The sequence below is a fragment of the Lissotriton vulgaris genome, chromosome 1_2, assembly GCF_964263255.1.
Source record: "Lissotriton vulgaris chromosome 1_2, aLisVul1.2, whole genome shotgun sequence".
Lineage (NCBI taxonomy): Eukaryota > Metazoa > Chordata > Amphibia > Caudata > Salamandridae > Lissotriton > Lissotriton vulgaris.
Genome location: NC_141686.1, coordinates 348,656,669 through 348,668,747, shown reverse-complemented (window position 1 = coordinate 348,668,747; position 12,079 = coordinate 348,656,669). Strand labels below are relative to the sequence as shown.

Below are 12,079 nucleotides of genomic sequence, written 5' to 3'. Positions count from 1 at the left end.
ACTTTTGGTATTCACAGAAGTTAGGATTTTGTCTTAAGTCTGTCTTAAGACAAACTTAAGATAAAATCCTAACTTCTGTGAATACTTTAAATGGCAGTTTTTATTACTTGAATTGTTATTGCTTCTTTTATTTTCGACATGCAGTACCTAAGAAGAAGCTGGTTAGAATGCTTTGAAATCTTCTGCGTTAATCCTGCTACAATAAGAATTAAACAAACTTGGTAGTTCTGTTCAGGTTTAAATGGCTTAGCTGCTTATGATAGTTGTTCTCCATTCAAGTTGAAACCTACCACACCAGAAAGACCACAAAAACCATACATGAAAACATAGGCTGCTCCCCACCACATTTAATTTTTTGGAATCTTGGAAAATGCATTGGTCAACCACCAACGGGAAATGTCGTTATTTTTCACTTAGTGCATTTCCATGCATTCTTTTTTGAAAAGGTTGGAACTCGTCTACATTATTCCAAAAATGTTCACTTTAAACCACTTTGGGTAAATTGGCCCCAGACAGACACGCAGCCTAATGCCCAGAAGGGCCTGTTGCATTCCGTGATCCAGCATTAGTGGTCTGAGGTCACCATTAAGTGTTTCGACATAGCAACAGTATTCTTGCTCCGCATGTACATGGCAAAGTAAACAATAAATCTCCAGAAGATTGTCAATCATACAAACTAACCCTTAAATTAGTTTTCACTAATAGGTCAAAACCATTCCTAACACATAAGAGAAATAGCTGGTATTAAGTTCTACAATGCTCTGGGCCAGTCTTATTTATTTATTTTTGAGATTTTTATTGCGCGACAATTACCCGAAGGTGTCTCGGCGCATGTGACTATTCAGAAGGACCAATACCCAGAAGCCTTACTGGTTGAATAACCATGTTTTAAGAAGCTTACGAAAGCTGACAAGATTCGGAGCTGTTTTAATAGTCAGAGGGAGGGCATTCCATAGCTTGGGTGTTGCTACCATGAAACGCCTGTCCCCCCCAGGTCACAGTTCTGGTTCGGGGAACTGGGAGCAAACAAATGTTTGCGGATCTAAGCTGTTTTTTAGGGCTGTAAATCTGAAAGGCCTCTATCAGAAACCTGGGGCCCATGTCGTGGATAGCCTTGTAAGCAATACAGAGGGCCTTGAACTTGATGTGGTGGTCGGGTGACTTCGGGGAATGCCTAGCAGATTCTGGCTGCCGCATTCTGTATGGACTGAAGTTTATTTAGGACTTGTTTCTGAGTGTTAAGAAAAAGGGCGTTCCCATAGTCCATCTTAGAGAATACCAACGTGGTAATAAGGGTTTTTCCTGCAGAGGTCGGAAGATAGGGCATGAGTTTCTTGATTTTCTTTAAGATAAAAAAGGCAGATGAAACAACTTTGTGTAAGTTCCAAACATCTAGAGAGCCTTCCTTTTTGTGTTCTCGGTTTACTGAGTTACAGATAAGGCTGGCCAGAGGCCTGAAAAGCCTTTTTGGCACATAGAATTGGTTAACTGCACTTCAGAGGTTGTGTGTTTTTGATTTGTTTAACTGCAGCCGAATCCCCAATACCCCCTAGTACGGTACTGCATAAAGAGTACTGTCCCATATACCACCTCAAGTAAGAGTTGGACATGTGAACTCAGGCTCTCCATCCAATTTCTCAAAGTGTGGGTCAGAGACAGTCAACAAATTAAACTTCTATGCCATCATATAAAGCTAAGACGCAGTCTCCTACTCAACCACCATCCAGTAGCAGTTCTAGGGATACGCAAAACAAGTAAGTCTACCTGCTAACTCCATATCACCACCTAGAACTATGCAGGTAGAGTGACCACATTTTCCAGATTCTATAGCAATGTCAACGTTTTTTCCCTTTAAAACTGACCACAATACTTATTCCAGTAACCAATACCATTGCACCAGTAACTGGAGTGAATAAAAATATTTTACCTATAAAACAGTTATTGAAATAACAGATCAACAGCTGAACAGTTGCCCCAAAAACTGAGATCATGTAGTAAGTCAATATTGGAGGGCTTAGGTGGAGTTTCACAGGTCACAGATGTACAAGTGCTTCGGCCTCTATTTCCTCAGCTGTTACATATAACTCTATCTCAGGAGGGCAGAATCACAAACTGGCATAAAATGGAAACAGCGCCGCATGGCAAACAGGCAACTGTACAGATTAAAACAGTTCAAACGTCCTTGCCAAACAGCACAGAAACACGCAGCAGCTGGAATGGGCGCTTGGTACCACCGCAAGATCAGTGGTTAGTAACAGCCTGGCAACCTTCCTTCTCTGCTGACCACCTCTTTCACTCCCTCAAATGAAGTCAATCCATGCCTCGTCACCCGCAGATGTATGGGAACTCAGTCTTTGTACTCTGTGTACTTCTTGGCAGAGCCATTTACTTTGCCAGCTGAGTGCTTTTGGGCAATAAGCGCCATCTTGATCAGTACAGCCCTAGGCAAGTCCACATGGCACTTCTCAGCAAGCTCCACAAGATAGATGAGAACATCACTTAACTCGTGGGAGAGATCTTCCCTCTCCTTTTCTGTCCAGTCAGGGAGGCCTTCAGCAACCTCCCCTCTCCACTGGAAGTGCTCAGCAACCTCTCCCACTTCACCCACTAGGGCGAGTAGCAGGTTTCGGGGATTGTGAAACTGGTTCCAATCCCGTTCATCTGTGAAGGAGGCTTGTCGCTGTCGGATTTCCTCCAAAGAAGGTGAGTCGCTGAAGGTGAATCGGTCTCGTCTAGGCTCCGTAGTATCATTCGAGTTTCAGCTCCCTTTTCAATAACATCTCCATTCTGCATTATTCCGTTCAAGGCTGTTTCTTTGTCCTTTATGCTGTACGCTTCCACTGCAATAAATACTACAATGCGAACCTTCAATAAATCATTTCGTTTGCCAGGAATACCTCAGTATTCCGCGACGTCGATCTCAAAATAACGGATCTTTCCCGGTCCCAAAAGTAGTACGTTTAGGATTTTGTCTTAAGTTACTTCTGTGAATCGGGGCCAACATACTGAGCAATGTATGAGTAAGTATACAACTCATAGTGAGCCAGCCACTATGAGTGTGTACTTACTCATACACTGCCCGGTATGTTCTCCTTGCTGTTTTTAACCCTAGTATAAGGCCGCCAGAATAAAAGAATGCAGTAAACATTGTAGCTGGCTTTAATTCACCCTCATTAGCACTGTACCACTCACAACACTCTTCCAGCTCATATCGGGCCTTAATGAGAACCCTTCCGAAAACAAAACATCCCCGAGCTCTTCCCTCGCAGTGAGAGGGTTGTAGCCCGCACCATAACTAGGCTTCATTGTGCGAGCAGGATTCCTTACGATGAAGCATGCCACCTCTACTGGGTGGGGGAAACCGTCCTTTAAAGGGACACCTTCGACTTAGCCAGACTCTTACCTTTTTCGATCAATAACAATATGCAGGTCAAACTGATATCCCGACCCCAAAATGGTTGGCCCATCTTCAGCCACATAAGCTTTTCACACGACCTGTTGTGATTTGAACTCAATGGGAGACGAAAAATATCCCAACACTTCTATCTGTTCTCCTGGTAACCTCTAGGATTAATATCTTTGGGCAGAAGAGTAACATAAGACCTCTCCTTTCTCCACATCTTCTTAGATACGAGGTTCAATAAATAGCGGGAGTCGATCCATCAGTTCCACCCATCTGTCCAGAATCTGGAATGATGCCTTAGCAGGGGCGGCTCCTCCACTAGTACAGAGGAGCGTCGCCCCACTGCTTTCTCGCAGTGTGAGAAAGCCAAAACATAAAATGATAATAACTTTTGGTTATTACCATTTTATGTTTCTTTCCACACTGCGGGCGGGCTGGTGGGCAGAGCTGCCCGGACAGGGCAGGAGTGGCCCTCCAAACCAGTCATGCATACTCTGGGTTGCAGCCTACATGATACTCTATCAGTCCTCTACAGTCCCTGGCTGGGCGGCGTCCCAGCCAATCACAACGCTCCACTGGCTTAGGTGAGGGAGGCTGGCTGCTCTCCGTTCCGGCCGGAGGCAGGAAAGCAGGAGCAGACCGAGCAGTGAAGATGCAAGACCCAGGCCGGCAGAAAGATAGGTTTTATTTTTCTTAAATTATTGAACCCCACTCCCAACGCGACCCCACTTCCCTCGTGATCCCTCGCCCGGCCCCCCCACCCGAGAGCCATGCCGGCCACGACCGTGCCTTTGGTTGAATCCTTCTGACATATTCTCCCAAGCCAGGGAGAACCATCAACACACAATCCCCATTCTCGTCTTCCCAACTGAAGTGTCAGTAACTGCAGCACGGGATATGGCAGACTCTTTACAAACCCGGGCATATTGACCTCTAAGCCCATATCTTCTGCACTCCTTGTTTGAAGCGAAACACCACTTTGAGTCACTGGTATGATACGCACTGCAGCACCTGGAGCAACCCTTCGCTTTTGCGTCTCTCTGAGGTTGATTATTGTATTTGCTCGGTCTTTCCAACTGCAGCAACTTCTCCTACTCATCTCTTTCATACAATCCATCTAATTCTTCAACAACCCTGGCAATGGAGATGGCATCCTTCAAGGAAGGATTTTTTGCTGCCCACAGATGCTCTTCTGTTTTTTTACTTTGTTGGTCCCTGATCGTCTGTCATTTGGCTAAAATTTAATTTTATAGAAAGTTCACATAAGTCTGATACACAGTCATCCTGTTGATGGAGCAGATTTCATCTGCAGTCAGGCATTGTTTTATTTTTTGTGCTTCAGACAGACTGCGTTTAAATTGCCACGCACCATTTGGTGCAAGTTAAAAACATGGCACATGAAAAATATGAAAGTGAGGCCAATTCAGTCTGACATGCTTTTGCTGAATTAACATGTGTTTTTGCAATGTAGAGAAAAGTGGCCTTTTTAGCTTTGAAGATTAATAGAATGTTTCTCTCTTCCCAGCTCATCCCATGCAATCTACATTCACTATTTCTGTCTTAAAAGACTTTGACTTGTTGCATATGTTGATAAATATTTTCAGTTAATAACACCTCTTTTATTTTGTTGCACATTGCATATTTATTTTGCATGTTGTACATAAATAATAGAAAAGCTGCTTTACGCTAGTAGCTTGGCTAGGTAAACATTTATAAGGAGTATTAGTATGAATTTGGGAAACATAATGGGCTGATTTACATGAAATTAACATTATCTTTGTGTTTATTTTATATTTGGGCCTACCATTAAATGGCTGCCTGTGAAACCATCAAAGCTATGGCTTGCTTTGAAAGAGAAGAGAGCAGGCGCAGACTGTACCAGCTTTCCTAAAGGAGTCAAGGACATCTTGAACTGTACATTCTTGTGATTCTGCCAATTTAACAGTGTTAGTAAAAAGTATCCATCTGACTGCGCTTTGGTAGGAAGGAAGGAAAACTATAGAAACATTTTCCCTAGCAATTGTTGCAAACTTATACAATGTATTTATTATGTATGCTTCTTTTGTTAAAACTGATATAGTCAGGTTTTTAGAATGAGTCAGGGTGCTGAGAACTCATGCCATCATGACGGACGAATCACGTACAGGTTTTCCTGAAGTTGACACATTTTGTGTAGTCTGCCAAAATTTTGTGTATAAATACTACCTCTCCGGAGGAGGGGCTGGCTTTCTCAGCTCAGCTGGCTTCTAGGCTCATTAGGGGGGTGTGTGAGCTCTTGAGAGAAGGAACAGATTAGGCCAGACATCCTATGGGTTAGGTACGAGAACGTCCCGGGAGATTGCTGAAGGGGAGGTGCGTCCGAGGAGAGTCAGGGGGAGGTTTCTTGCTTCCACGTCATATCTTGGCACTGCAGGCCACATTCCTTTGAAGCCTGTGAAGGAGGGGCTATCTCCCTCCCTGCTTGCTCTTTAGACACAGACAGACAGAGAGTGCAGCTGATTAAATAGAAATAGATGCTAAACTTCAAGTTTATGCTTTGACTAATTAATTAGGTCTGAAATGATTTATTTGCCTTATGCATTTATTTCTCTTTATTGGAGATTTTTGCAAACTATTTGATTTTTGATTCGCCTTGCAAGACTATATTTTTCTTAGAAACTCTTTAAGAGTTTTGAATGACATTTTGCGCCACATTCCTATATGTAATGCTCATATGCAGACTGTAATATGTTCTGTATTAATGCTATTTTTCCTGTTTTCCAAATTCTGTAACCTGATTGATATTTTACTAATTAATAAAGGGTCAGAGAAAAATTAACTTTTGACTAGAAAATAAAACCCTTTAAAATAATCAACAACTCTCTTTATTGGCTTAAATTAATAATTGCATTTTTGACTGTTCATCTTTACTTAAAGTCTCCTGAAGGTAATACATGGTGTGAAGGGCCCAACACCTTTTGAGCGGTAAATTAGAGGTAGCATGAGGGTTTTGCATTGAGAAACCACCAGAAGAAATTACCGCTCCATCACTGTGATTTGCCTGGTTTTTGAGGGCTGCCTTAAAACTTGTAACATTACATTACAATATTTTCCTCCTTGACAAACCTTTTTTCCAGACGTAGTTTTGCCTCTTTGAACACATCCTCGACAGAGGCTGATTGCCACTACCCAGCATCTAAGGTAAATATAAAAAAATATGATGAGCCTCCTTGTTAATGGTGTCTAATAATAACGCTTTATTCCATTCAGGAGTGAATTCCAGCCCATCCAGTGCAATAATGCAATTATCAAACAGGTCTATCCACTCCTCCCCTTGAATGGAAGGTTGACCCTGTTGTGCCACAAATGGGGGTGGAATCACAATTGAGGAACGTGCCATAATTAAATGTCAGGGGAGCTCTGAAAGGGTTAATGTCTTGCTGGGTCTTGCATGCTGAGGTACTTCTTCTACTGAAAACCACACAGTCTACTCAGAAAGAGGATACAGCTTTTCTTCTAATGTGTCACATGAGCCATGACTCTCCGTCTTCAGAAACGCCCCAGCCACAGATCAGAACCGGTGAATCCTCCTCCACAGTGTACACTGACCCAAAACGGAAGGGGACTGGCTCCAACAGGCGCTTCGTGTAGAGAGCGGGTAGTCTTTACCAACACAAGACCAGTTGTGTAGGGTGTGTGCCCAGCCAGGCAGCTTAGCAGAGGCCTTGTGAGGCAATGTTACTCAGCAGCTACAGCGGGCAGAGACTGCAGGCAAGACAGTCTGATGCGCCCATTAATCACAGTGATCTCCGGTCACTCTTCGGCCCGAAACCCCCATCTTGGCAGACGCAGTCTTCATACATTATAAGGCCAGCAGTGTACAGCCCCGGACATGGCAGTTCAGCAGAGACCTCGGTGCATGAGGCAAAGTTACACTGCAGACACAGCAGGCAGACACAGCATGCGAAAAGTAAACATGCCCATTGCTCACTTCGGCCACCTGACATAAATCTTGACTGGAAACTCTGACTTGAAACTCCTTTTCCAGTGCTACCCATGCCTCAAAATTCCTTTAGATGCGACACACACCCAGCGGCTGCTGCTGGCCCCAGCACCGACTCCACTCACACCACAGTCTGGTGTCATTCACAACACGTGGCTGGCGATTGTTGCCAAAATGTTGAAGTGACTGCACCACACTAGTTGTAAAGGTAGAACTCTTTTAGTAACAGACACCAATAATGTAGGGTGATTTTCCCCTCCCCAGCCACTCAGCAACTTATCGGGTAGAATCCAGCACCAACAACATTCCGATGGGATATTGCATCATGACATTATCAAGACCATGAACCCCGAGTACTACACAATGTAAGTGGCACAGCCGGATAGTGGGTCCATCACCGAGTGTCCAAACAGTTCAGTGTGGAAAACTAGAATTCCAAATAAAAGCTGCGCCTTTCACCATGAGACCAGCTCAGCTGGCTCAGGCTACAATGTAAAATAAAGTTGTGCCGGTCACAAGTTTGAAGTCATATCCCAGCACTATACAAGCATTTTACATAGGTGCAGCTGTCACGGTCTATGCTGTTATGCAATATAACGGGTAACAATAAATAAGCATATTTCCTTTTAGCTTCTTTACGATAGCTCCCTGCACTGTAAACAGACACCTGCATCTTGAGGGTGCTGTGCTGATAAGTCAAGCCTCTACCCCCAGAGTGTTATGTTCTGTATTGTATATTTTCACCCTGGTACTGTGAAGCTGTTTCCCAACAACATGGAGGATTCCACTTCGGGAATCTGGTTCGAGTGGATTCTGAGAATCTCTCAAGAAGACATTTGCCAGACATCAGAGAGGTGCTCGGGGTCATTGTAACCTGCTGAATAAAGCTCTAATTAATGTTATCCTCTGAGTCCTGTCTTACAAAACTGGCAACGAGGATAGGATCCTGTTGAAGAGGACACAGTGCAGAGGAAGAAGATACGTATTGTGACAATGTTTTTACTTGAAAGCTCAATATCGATGTTATGGGGTTTTCAGTCTAAAAGGGAGAACAGCACAGGGTACACAACCCTTTAACGCACAACTCAGGTTAAACAACAGCAAAGAGTCCCTGACCCTTAAATGCGCACCTCACGTTAAACAGCAGAACAGGATACACGACCCTTCAATGCACACCTCAGGTTAAACAACAACAACACAAAGTCAGCAGAACCTATAACAAATATGGCCAGAATAAGCAATCAGGTACATATGTGAAATCACAGCCGAGCCATCACATGCAGACTATCCCCATGACGAGAATGTTTTCAAATATATGTAGGAACAGATCAAGAATGGAAAAAACTCTTACAAGCAAGCAGCAAAACTAGCACACCGCATACTTAAATGCACGTTCAAAATTTGCATTGGCAAAATAGGAAAGGTTAAATATTGCACTGCTCACCATTAAATTATTGCTATGCACAAATGCAGAAAGAAAAAATGTGTGCAAATAACAAGGAATGCTAAGAAGATTGGTGAGAAATGATGAGGCATGCTAAGAAAATTGGTGAGAAATTATAAGGTATGCTAAGAAAAATTGGAGAGGAATGACACCGGTACACAAACCTAGCACCCAAGTATCCACCTGCTGGGAAGGAGAAGGTTATCAAAGTACATAATAGGTGCACAATCATGGAGTGAAAATGAAAATATTCCAAGATCTCACAATGGAGCTGGGATTATTGCTGTTCTATGCACCGCACATTTTTGCGTTTCGGAACACCACGATAAAGTAACTATCCGCACTTCTTCAACCAACAATTCAATAGCTCGAGGGTATATTCAATAGCTTTGCCGGTGAGTTAATGGAGGGTAAGTTACATAATTGACGCAGCTGAGGTGGCCTACAAACCCGACCAGACGATACACAGACAAAACACATTTTTCTGAGTGCTTTTCCACCATAACGCATTAATGTTTAACTTTGTGGGCTGTGGCTGGGCACGTGCCACTGGCTTGGCTGTGCTCGTGACCCAGCTCGCACAAAACGCACATTCTGCATAACAGTTTTGAACCTCTTCTCGGGTCTTGTGATAGGATGTCTGTCTGCCACCTCAGACAAAGCAACGTTTTATTACTCTACCCGACTCACGGGCAAAGTGTGCCTTTTAATGGTTCAATAAAAGGTGCCGCTGCTGGTGGGTGCCATAGGAGGCCATCTCCTGCATCCTGGGCCTAGAACCACAAGCCCAGGAACGTGCTGGAGTACCCAAGCAGCCCTGTCTGGATGCCCCTCGCGCGTCCCTGCAACTGTTTACACAAGCTTCACTTGTTCACGCGAGTGAGGAGTTAAGGCACTGAATGCACAGCACAGCTTTACCGACACATTTATCTTCAGTGATGTTAATATGGCGGAATGACAATGCCGTGCAGTGAAGTTGCCGTAAACTGGCGGTTCAAAGCCGGCTGATCATTGAACTGAAGTATTTCAGGAAGGAAGGGGGCCATCTGTTTTCACTCAGCTGCGTGTTTATATTTGCATCGCGCTTTAAGTGCCATGCAAAAATAAACACGGGGCTGAGTGAAAACAGATGGCCCCCATAGAGATAAGAAATTGCTTTGCGACAGCAGCAAAGCAGACGACCCTGTCTGGATTGGCTGGAAGAAAAGGCGAAAGGGCGTCAACAAAAAAAACTAATTTCCAATGGCAGGCCACCATTTAGCACAAGCATTAAAAAGGCAATAGGTCGCGCCTTTGATTAAGTTAAAGCTATTTGCTTTGCTAATGGTATTGTATAGGAAAGCAAATGGCTTTAACTTTATAAATGGCGAGACCTATGGAATTTTTAATGCTTGTTTAAGAAGTGGTTTCATATAGATTATAAAGAAGTATATAGGACTCTTCTTGAACTGGGTGATGAGGAGTTAATTATCTGTATAGGGGCTTTTTTGAAGACTACTGTCCGAGCTCGTAACTCGATGAATACTGTATGATTGTATTTGAATAGTCCTGTAAAGTACTGTGTATTTTAGTGTACTTTCTTTTTTAAATTCCCATTATTTTGTTTGTTTTGATGTATAATTTTTTTTCTTTTATGGATGTTTTTATCTGAATAAAGCTATGAAAATGGAAATGCCCAAGTCAGGCAAGGAAAGCAATGCTTTAGCCATGTGAAAGGGAATCGGGGCAGATTTTGCAAATACTGAGTACATGGTTTCTCATATTGGGTTGAGCAGTTCAGCAAAGATTCTGCCTGAATTTCCAGAGCAAGAGTATTCCTGTGAAACAGCATAGGAAATGGGAAATGCTTGTATTCCGACCTTGTATGGTAAGAAACATATTTGGTCTTGGATTACAGCATAACAGAATGGATTTACATTCTGTGTCGAATAGCTATGAGACAGTCAGAAGCTTTAGATTGCAGATCAGGGTAAAAGTTGAGAAGGAGTAAAATATTTGAGCATCACTGGCAAAAAGATGCCAGGCAAAACCAAAGTTTGAAATGACGTCTCCAAGACATGCAATGTAACAACAGAACAGCAGGGGCCTAGAACCAAGCCCAGGGGATTCCTAACTGACAGGTAGGAAACCTTGAGTGGAAAACACCATGAGTCTGAGATACATTATTCAGAGCGATAACAGAAAAATCAACTTGGTGCTTAGAGAGTTGACTACAGTATTGAGGACTGAAATTATGGTACTATGGTCCACGGTATGAAAAGTGAGCGCGAGGTCAATACATTCATCCACTAAAACACATCTCATAAAATGTTGAAGATTATGCCCTTGAAATTCCAATAAGCTAAACAACCTTAATGGATGGCTTCATAGGTCTGCCTTTAGCACCTTTTGAATTTACTAAAATTATAGAAGATGGGCTAAAAACCACTACATATCTGTATGCTGTGCTGGGGGAAATTAATTTGTAAATGGCATGGCAGCAGACCTGCGGATGAAGAGGACTGGCTAAAGGATATAGCCAGTCCCCTTCATCCACAAGTTTGCTGTCATGCCATTCACATATTACTTCCACCTAGCACAGAACAGGGCAGTGGGTCAGCCCGCTTCAGCCATTGGCCAAAATGCCCTGAGTGAGGGCATTTTGCTCTTTCATAAAGTGCATATCCATCCACAAAGAAGTTCCCTTCAGCACCAGGAGCTACTGTGATAATAACATACTTTTAGGTTTAAAGGATTTTTTATTGAGACAAAAAAAACATGGGGGAGGGGGATAGGAGGTTAGGGTTACATACAGTACAGTAAAGGAAAATGGCGCAACTCAGGAGCGTTGGTGAAAAGCAGTCTGTTGGTCCAGAGGAAAAGCACAGCAAATGAGATACGAAAAAGCAATCTGTGTAACCCCTGTGTGCATATCAACACCCCGAATCTGAGCACGGAAAGCTATTAGCAACTCAACAAAGCACAACCCAACCCCCCGTCCCCCATCCCCCCAATAAAAGAAAAATTGAAGAAAACAATACCCCAACTCCCCCGTCCAATGGCCCTGTACTAGGATTATCCGCCCCGAAAAGCCCGCACCCCACCCCCCAGGATCCCGTCCCCCATTCAGTCTAATCCGCCGGGGTCATCGGTGGCGTCAGCCTAAGAAGTCTAAGGTACCTCGGGCAGGTGAGCTCCCACAATTCAGTGGACAGCAGCGCTAGGAAGGGTTGCCACAGCTCTTCAAATTGGTCTATCTCCCCCGCCACCG

General features: G+C 43.6%; 1 pseudogene; it reads right to left on the bottom strand.

The window, feature by feature from the left end:
- Window positions 1-2,074: 2,074 nt before the first annotated feature.
- The window catches only part of LOC147736756 (uncharacterized), a 60,447-nt pseudogene continuing 50,442 nt past the window's right edge, over window positions 2,075-12,079 (bottom strand).